Below are 10,273 nucleotides of genomic sequence, written 5' to 3' on the forward strand. Positions count from 1 at the left end.
ATGAAATAGTATCTGTCAGTGCCAACTATCCCTCGGCTCGAAGCGGAGTGTTTAGATTTGATCAATGTCGATTTGGTTCCATAGTTAGATTCGTTGTTCTTATATAAAAAATTTGTTTACCACCTCTCACATCCCTTTTTTCAAAAGAAAGTTACAGAGAGAAAATAGGTCTAAATCTTCCCTAATCAAAATCAAGTCATGAGGATTTAATTAAGAAGCTTTTCTACACCAGTGTCTAAAAAATTCCTTTGCATGAAGTGATCTCAGGAAGTTGAAAGAAAATTTGTTCATTATCTTTAGAAGTCCTGTTCTAAACGCACTTCGACCTCGGCTTCCAAACGATGGAAATTCGTCATTTCCGCTGTCTTCGGTGTAAATTCAAATGACACTGTGTCATATGCATTAGGGAGCATTCGCGAGTGTGAAAGTTATCAATTACTCTTAAAAAGTACTTTGTTCCAAAAAAGAACAGTAAATCTATAATCTACTTTTTCTATAAACTGAAAGGAGAATAATATTGATATTTACAATTGTTTCGAAAAATTTTGATTCTTTTTATTTATTAATAAACCGATGTGTTATTTAACAAAAGTAAAGTGCACCCTGAGGAGATAAAAAGTAATTTAAATGACAGTGTCGTGGACAAGACGTTTTTTATATTTCGGGAAAAAGTCTCGACGGACTCGTAGCTTAAAAATTGAGATATTCGTGTGAATGGTTTTGGAAAAAAATTAGAGTGTCGATTTGAATATCTCAGGGTAGAAAGCCATCGACGCGTGTTTGTATCAAGAGTGTGTCGAGTGTGTGCAGGAGCCATGTTCTTTTATGCGAATTGTTTCAATTGAGTTTCGTGAGGAAAATGATTTAAGTGCGATGTCACTTGGACATTCGTAATGAGTTCACAAGACTTCAGGAAATCCAGCTTTAGCTGACAACGTGAGTTAAAATTTCATAGCTTCATCTATTATTGTTAAAAGAAGGTATCAGAATCTAGCTTGATTACCAATCGAAGAAAGCAAAGAGTATTATCTATCCCAATTTCAATGTAGAATTTTTCTTCCAGCAAAATCGGATTGCCTTGTTTAATTACTATGTTTCCTTTCGAAAAATCAAACTTTACGCAGTTAATAAAAGAGAAATAAATATCACACTCTTTTTTTACTTCTTTTATTTTTCTTTCTTTTTAAAACATTTTAAAGTATACTGTATGTAGGAAAGTTGATGTAGGAAGAAAACATTTTTGTAACATTTTATGGGTTAGTTAAGACTATATCTGTTGATACTGTTCTCTATCAATTCTTATCTATTTTTAAATCGATATAATATACACACGAACATGTCGAAACGTTATGCAAACATAAACGGGCGACACTCGAAGTACACGTGAGGTGTATAGATTTGATTATGATTATAAAAAGTAAGGAGCCCGTTAGGAATGAAGTACCAGACGCCCCTGTTAGAAATCATCTGAAAAAATGATACCGGACACTCTAGTCAAAGCCAAGGTGGCCTACTACTATGAAGCTCAACTGACATGAAATGTTGATTCGACATCCACTACAATTAGCATTTAACTGATATCAAGATAATTTTCTTAATTCAGAATCACAGATTCTACATCCTTTCATCATTTCTCGACTGTTTTTGAAATTTATTTTCAACCCTCCATAAATTCACAGCAATTCATTGAGTGAATAGAATTAGTGTTTAAATTAAGAACAAAAATATTAACCATCATAAGTCACGATTTCTGCAACTTACCTAATTAATTCTATAAATTCATTGAAACAGCTTTATTCAAATAATATTAGACAATTTTAATTCCTTCAAAACTCTGGAGTAGAGGGCGAACTGAAAGCGATTTAAATGATTTTTTTAAAGTGAAACAGTAACTAACGATATTGTTATATTGAAATAGATAATATGAGTGAGTAATGTATATGTTAAAAAACCATTCAGGATATCATAAATTATCAGCACTCGTTTTATTTGAGGCGAAACTAAAATCGAACACAAACATGTTACATTTTATATTTATCAAAATAGTAGAACAGAACTGATTGAAAATTTTTTTATTTTCCACAGAACAATTTCCGATATAATTCTATGAAGAACATGTTTCAGAATGTTTCAGAAAATTTAGTAACATTTTTTGGATTTTTCATTTAAAAATTACTGAAGTTTCCAATTCATTTATCTGAAAATTGTTCAACTTATAACAAAACAATTTTACGTTTTTCGTAACTAAAGTTTTATGCAGTTAAATGTTCTCAGCATATTTTTGTGTGTAAATTTAAGATATACGACGTGTATTCAAAAAATAAGGTGACTTTATGGTTTTCTCAAAAAATATTCATTTATTCCTCAATATTTATGTTGTCCCCTTCAAAGTAATCCCCCTCAGATATAATACACTTGTGCCAACGCTTTTTCCAATCATCGAAACACTTCTGATAATCATTTTGTGGTATAGCCTTGAGTTCTTTCAGCGATGCAGTTTTTATCTCCTCAATCGTTGAAAATCGATGTCCTTTCATGGGTCTCTTCAGTTTTGGGAAAAGAAAAAAGCTTGTACCACTTATACACATTTTTCATACTCAGAGTAGACTCACCGTATGCAACTGTCAACATTTCAAGAGTTTTAGAGCACTGGATTGCATTTTTCACACAAAATTTAATGCAAACTCTTTGCTCCATTTTTTTCGAACGAAGAAAATCGCCGAGCACAGCAAACCCTTCTAACCTTTTACGCCTCTGCCAGAAAAACAACACGAGCTACATAGTCAAAACTGTGAACATATGATCGTGACGAGTGTACCAACACAACAAAACAAAAAATTTAAAACTTAAATGTACGTAGCCCGCGAAAATTGAAAAGTCACCTTATTTTTTTAAACACCTCTTATGTTTACTGAAAACTATAGAAAACATACAATTTTCCGTTAACTATATAATTTTCAAAAATCAGAGCATTTCTAACAGTATAAAAACATTCTAGTTCATCGAAATAAGAATTGTCCAGAGAAGTCATATTTTTTCTTATGATGCGTAAGAAATCGTAAAATAAGTCGATCTTTTATTTCTTAAGCGAGAAAAAAAGCTTTTCCTGCTATTAGACATTCGGTTATTGAAAAATACCAGATGCCCTTAGAAGATGGCTTGGTTGAATCAACAAAATTTATGTTGGTTTAGCCATAGAATATGGTTATTGTATGAACAACAAAAATTTGCTTGCACCAACTCAATTTGTGAGTTCTTTTAATCAAATATTTTGGAAGAAGGATGATTTAGATAATTCAACCAAGGAATGTTGTTGAAACAATCAAATATTTTGGTTGAACCAACCAAAATTTTTTTGATTAAGCCTAATTTTCGTGTATTGAAATAGTCAAAATATTTGTTAAAACACAGGAATCTTTGACCATGCCATTAAAAGTAACAACTGTAACCGAAGGATTTTAGGAGACAAATATTTTTCTAAAAAAATCTCATTTAAAACAAAGTTCTGATTAGTAATTTTTCCTCTCACTCTTAGCTTCCAAACAAGATTGAAATGATTGTGTCATAAAAGTGTCTAATTTTCTCGATAATTAAATTCTCGTAAAAACACACAGCTTCCTGCAGTCATCTGAAATAAAATATTCAAAGTGATTATTATTCTATAGATCGGTTAAATAGTTTTTAGTCAGTGCTTGCTTGAAATGTCGAAAACGTGGTTTCGAGAAAAACGCGTTTAAAGTTTTGACCACAGATTTTGTGTTTAAAAAATTATACTCACATTAATAAGCTGTTCCTGGTGCATAGAGTAATCCTTCACTTTCCTCAAAGTTTCCTGCGTAATCCTACAGGACTGAGGAGGCAATAAAAGAGGGAACAGTCCGAACAGCTACTGTTTTGGCGCGTCGACGTACTTTCATACATACTACGACGCGCTCTCTTTTTTTGGCTCTAACTTTAAAAATATTTTAAATCTCGCTCTGAAACTTTTGGAATATATTTTTCAATTTTTTTCTTACGAAAAATGTAAAAAAGTGAATTTTTTGAACCCGCACACCGGGCTACTAACTTAAATATCCGACCTACACTGTGTTTCAAACAAGAAGTTCAAAAAGTACACAAAGAAATCGCAAAAGTGCTAAGTATATTAATTTTCTCAGTAAAAAAGTAATTATGAAGTTATATTCCAGAAAAATATTTAATCTATTAATCGAAAATAATTTTTAATTATTCTCTATTTTTTGCTCACGAAAGCATATCAAAAACACCTATATAACTAAAAATATCTGTAAATATTTGTTGGTTTAGTACATATTCCAAACAATTGTAAATGTTTTAAAACCATTTGAAATATGTTAATTTTTCCAAAAGTAAAATATCAGTTGAGGAGGCAAAAAATTATTTTTTCATCCAAAAACAAACAGAATATTAAAAATCTGTAAAAATTACTTTCATAACTAAGTCTATTCATGTTCCGTTTAAACCGTTTACATGAATGTATTTTAAAGAGCTGATTACGAATATGATCATGAAAATACTCACTAATTATATTTTGAAGGTCAATGCTAAAAAATCATCCAATTGGCCTATAATAAATTTCTTCTTATTTATCAAGGTTTTCTTATCTCAATCTGATTTATTAAACATAATAAAATGATATCGTTATGTACCGAACCAATAACTTCCATTATAGTTACGTAACTTCTGTTTAAAAAACAAAAAATATAAATAAAAACCATAAATTATTGAAAAATAAATTAACAATCAACCAGAAATTTGTAATTATTTTTAAAAATCAATAATATGTCTAGATTTTTAAAGTAATTTAATGCATATACATAACCTTACAGGGAAAAATAAATCTGCTAAAGTTGCGGGATTCTCAGTTAAAATCGGGACAGCACAGCTTTTCCGTATAAAGCCTACCCGATTTTTTGTAATATTACAAATTGTATTTATAAAAAAGGATATTTTCTGCAAAATTTATAGACTTTTTCAAATCTACACTGTAAGGATGTCAACTTAAGAAAAAAAGTTAATATTACAGAAATTTCAGTAAATTTCGAAAATTACTGAAAGTTCTGTAAAATTTGCAGAAAATTTTGTCATCTTTACAGAAAAGCTTTGCTGTCCCTATCTGAACTGTAAATCCTGTAGCTTTAGCAGAATTTGTACCTGCGTGACAAACATTTCTAAACATTTTCGTTGAAAAACAGAAAATATGTAAAGAATCAATTATTAGAAAAACCAACACTTTTATCTTTTTGGAGGCAAAATACGAATGTATTTTGGTCTCCCCCGATCAGTCAGAGCAGTGTTGCGGAACGAACGTGTTATTTACTTAAATAGTACGAGAATTCTGGATCAATCTGAAAAATATCTATCCCTTCCATACACTACTCCTTTCCCCTACCGAGTGATTCACGCCTATCCTGAAAGGGAAATGGCTTAATGGTGTAATAATAATAATAAAAAATAATTACCGAAGTGAGTTTATTCGATCATTACTATTTATTAAGTAAACGAGAATTTGTAAGAGATTTGGATGCATATTTAAAAAATGATGACAATCATTACAAATTTAGAGTGAATCGTAAAAAGATAATTATTTGTTATCTCAATAATAACTGCGAACATTAAGAGATCCTGAGAATTCTGAAAAAAATCCATGTGGGTTTATAAAACACAAACGATCAACGGTGACTATAACCAATGAGCGGGGCACTTGATGAGTTAAATGCCTATAAACTGAACGTAGCGTACTCTTATCTAATTGACATTGTAACCATGCAGCCATGACTTTGTATCATTTTAATTGCAATTAAAAATTAGGAAGCGATCCGCTCATCATACTCTCGAATCAATGGCGTAACAGTCGTGATATGTCTCGGGTCAACAACCAACGTGTTTCTAAGAGCTCGTACATTTTTATTAAACAGAACAATTTAAACAATAAAAAATTTAATAAAAAGGTAATTAACATAATTCAATTTTTGGATTAAATTCAGAATACAAGACAAGTTTATTTAATTTGAATTATAATAGGCCAATTTAGCTAAAATCCAGAAAATGTTTGCTGAGTTTATTAATCTAGCAATTTAAAATAAACTCTTGTTCGCTCTAATTGATGAAAAAACTAGGATTTTGAATTTTAAAACTCAAAAGTGTTCTCAATTTCTCTATATTATATTGTACTATTGACAAGAATCAACATATCTCTTTTTATCAAAGATAATGATTTATTATATTTTTTTCTACTCTGAAATGGCACACGTGTTTAAGTGTAATATTCTTATATACTCTTGCATAAAAGATGAGTCTGTTGAGTGACATCCGCATCTGATGATTTCGTAACTATTGTTCACGCCTAATGCGATTGAAATCTGTGCAGTCGGATTACTAAGGATTTGAATACCCACTAGAAATGTGTTCCGGTTGCATAATTCTCTTCCAACTTTTGAATGTCAAAGTTAAATTCACTGCAAGGTCAAGTTCAGAGTTGAATCTCTTCTCTAGAAATTTGAGATTCTGTTGATCTAGTTTTTCGTTGATAATTTAGGATTTTTTTATTGTTTAGACGACTGTTATCAATCGATTGTTATTGCATTAACTTTCATTCGGAACCTATCCAATTTTCATTCTCTCATATTTAATGGATAGAATTCGTTTAACTAATCGATTTAATAGCTTTGCAATTGAGAGACTTCTACATCAAGAAAATATCGATTTATCTTCCCCTTGAATTAATAATTTATATTTTAAGACACTTGACTTAATATTATTGCACTTTATTTTGCCATATATTTTAATATTTCATAAATCGTTGCAAAATTCTTTTCATATAATAATTAATCAGGCTAATAAAGGGACTACTCTGAAGGTAATATAGACAATGCCTACGGGAATTTAAAGCGTTCTTGAGACTTGTTCAGAATCCTATTACACAATTCCTATGACGTACAAGTCGATTTGCACAGAAAGTCTTTTAGTCTTTAATGATTTTCATTATTTCTACGATATAAATCATTGAATTTGTTTGAAAAAATATCTGAACATGCTCTGGGCGCTCCGTTTAGCCGTTCGCAGGAAAAATGTCGATCATTTTTTAACATTAAATTTTAATTGTTATTGACTTTTGAAAAAAAAATTTTGTTGACGACTAAAGCCAGGAGATTTGTTTAAATATAAGGGCTATTTAAAAATTCATTTTAAGCGAAAAAATGATTATAGATTTATGGTGGCCTACATGGGATTATTTGACCTAAATTAAGAATTAAAACCCGAATATAGACAAAAACTGGTAAGCAGAAGATTCCAATAAATGCAAATTTTGACTGCTAGAGCAATACTATAATAATATATAAGTCGCTTTTTTGGCTATGTTCACTTTTTCTGTGCGTCTGTGTTATTAGGATCCTAAAGCTATATATTTGACTTATTATCAGAATTATTAGTTCTTGATCCAGTACTCTAATTTTTGATGTACTAAATCTTGATTGTCGGGTTACATGAATGGTACTAAAATAGAAAATAATTCCATAATGGTGGATAGTGCATTTCGCAGTGAATATAGTGGAATTGATACTGGATCATCCAGAGTCTACGGTTGAGAGTTTTTTTTTAATTCAAGGGTTTTCTCACATATTTTATATTTATTTTTTAATGATCCTAAACTTAATTATATTCAAACAGAAAAAACCGGAAGACTGAAAAATAATTTTGGATTCGCCCAAAATTTTTATGTAATAGAAGATAAATTTCAATCGTAATCAAGAAAACACGATTTAATAGTTTCATCCAAGTAGCAGCTTTCAAATATAGTATTTTTATATTCGACACTTGCCCATTTTACGTATGATATTATTTTTAATTTTATGTATACATAATTTTTCAGAAATTCTCTGCATTGACTGTATTTAAGAGAAATTCATTGGCATTTTCAAATCTGTTCTCTTGGAGCACTACACGGAGAAAAAGATATCGTACAATGATATCGCAAAAATTCTATATTGCAAGAAAGCGCAATATGAAAACGTACAATCAGGTCCCGGTGCTTTGTACGATATTAAAATGCACTAATATCACATAAAAAAAAGAAAATAAATTGTGTTGCTGTCGTCTGCTACGTCGGCGTTCTTAGCAGCAATGGGAAAATGGCAGAGTATGACTTCGCCCTATCGGACAGAAGGGACCGAATGGAGCCTCTACAAAGTACTCGTAAAGACCCCATTGGGTACCCATTCGGTTCCTTTTTTCGAAAAAACAGCAAAATAAAAGTTTAAATTGTTTAACGTAGAATCCGAATTTCAACAATTTAAAAGTTGATTTTGCTGTTTTTTCGTGTTTTTTAAAAAGGAACCGAATGGGGTCTTTAGAGGAACTTTGTAGAGGCTCCATTTAGTTATTTCAGTCCGCCAGGGCGAGCTATAAATCTGGACACCAGATTTAAAACAATCACAAAAAAAGTAAGAATTTGCTGCAGATAAGACCTGCAACGATTAATGATCAAACATATTTCGGCGAAAGTTTCACCGAGGTTAGGAAAATAATTTTAAACTCGTCAACTGTTTCTCACTGAAGTGAGCAAATTTCGGTAAAACATGTAGAATCAACAGAAAACACACACACAATTTTTTCTTACTGATATATTGCCTCCGAAAGAAATCACATTATTGTAGACCAATTAGAACTTCTTTAATACCATTTAAAAAAAAGCGCAAAATGTAACTGACAAATGAGAATCCCCATTTCTCTCAAATTTAATGATGTTAAACGACGGTGGATAGCGCTGGAGTCGCAATTGTCGCTATACCTCGAATGCAAATGGGGCGATTATAAGATGAAAGATTATCCAGGCAAGGTTAAAAATCGGAAATTATCTTTGATTCTTGTGAAGTTTATCTGGCAAGGTTAATTTCTGTTCCGGTGAATCTTTCACCTGGAATCGATGTAAACTTTATCTTTAATTTTTTCTGTGAACGCTTGCTGACTACTCGAACCACCGCGAGAGCACAAAAGAAGAAATACAATGTGATAGCGTAATAAACTTAAATTCTTACGTTATAGATTGCACAATTATGCGGTATATAATGTAAAAACTTGCAATGTACGATATCACGATTTTGCGCTATTATAATGCGATAATTATGTTATATAGCGCAGGAATTACGATATATATTGTAATTTATGCGATATAGTTTTCTCAGTGTAACTTTTTTTAAAAATCTGCACAAGGCCAAAGAGGGACAAAAGTATTAAGAAAAGTTCCATTTATTTTAATTTCTCAATTTTTGCAAGTTCTCATAGGATTTATGTCCCGCTTACTTTTTTCTTGTGAAATTTTTTCAATTGACCAGAAAAGTTCACTTTAAAAAAAATAATTACAAGTGCGTATTGGATTTATATTCCAAAAAGGTTCTGGTGAAATTAAATTAAATAAGATACAACATTGTTTGTAATTTTTGTAACCGTACTAATTTTTTGGAACAAAAGTACTAAAAAAGGCCCACTTAATTTTCCTTCAAAAAATACACAAGTACACGTAGGATATAAATTTCAAAGGTTTCGATAGAGTAGGACCAGCGTATCCAGGAAATTTAGTCAAGGCCGGACTACTTTCCAATTTTTTTGGGATATTAGTGTGGAATGGTATCAAATTTTAAGGAATATAAATTTGTAATTTACCAGAGTACCGTAAATTGAGGCCAAGCGGCGTGGCGTGCCCTTAATTCTGCATTTAAAATGCATAATGCTTCTTGTAGACTCTACAATTGAAGTTTTACAATTATCACCTGCATTTCGAAATTTAGAATCCACTTTTTCGTTTTATTTCAATGGATTGTTCATCACCAAGGATGTATTTGAACTTAGGGATCTCAGCGGGATCTCGGATGAAGTCCCGTTAAAGTACTAGATATGACACAAATCAGTATGCATGTATCAAATTTGGTTAAAAAATTTAAAAGTATAATTAGGGACAAAAATACTAGAAAAGTTCCACTTTTTGCCGAAATTTGTACAAGTACTGATGTACAATTGTCACAAAATTCATTTAGAATTTGTAAAGTTTATAAAAAAATAAGTAGTACTTTTTCGATACTTTTTCTCTGAAAATGTACTGCTAAAAAAATAGGCAGGACATTTCCGTTACTCTTCTTCTAAAAAATTCCTGCTGAGAAAAAATTAAAAGGGACTTTTCTGCTACTTTTCCGGCATTTGTAAAAAATCCGAAAAAAATTTAGAACCTTTTTAGTACATTTATTCCAAAAACTATTTA

At 30.8% G+C, this 10,273-nt stretch overlaps 1 protein-coding gene across 4 annotated transcripts in view; it reads left to right on the forward strand.

The window, feature by feature from the left end:
- The window catches only part of LOC117174337 (solute carrier family 41 member 1-like), a 91,033-nt gene that overhangs the window by 42,640 nt on the left and 38,120 nt on the right, over positions 1 to 10,273 (forward strand). The window contains exon 2 of one of the 4 annotated variants that reach the window (XM_033363375.1): positions 473 to 936. The exons of 1 other annotated variant lie outside the window; for it this stretch is intronic. The gene's annotated coding sequence lies outside the window, so the exon portion shown is untranslated. Of the gene's footprint in view, positions 1 to 44; positions 937 to 10,273 lie in introns of those variants that run through there. 2 more of the 4 variants (XM_033363374.1, XM_033363373.1) reach the window with 2 other exon arrangements.

This window comes from Belonocnema kinseyi, chromosome 6, assembly GCF_010883055.1.
Source record: "Belonocnema kinseyi isolate 2016_QV_RU_SX_M_011 chromosome 6, B_treatae_v1, whole genome shotgun sequence".
Taxonomy (NCBI): domain Eukaryota; kingdom Metazoa; phylum Arthropoda; class Insecta; order Hymenoptera; family Cynipidae; genus Belonocnema; species Belonocnema kinseyi.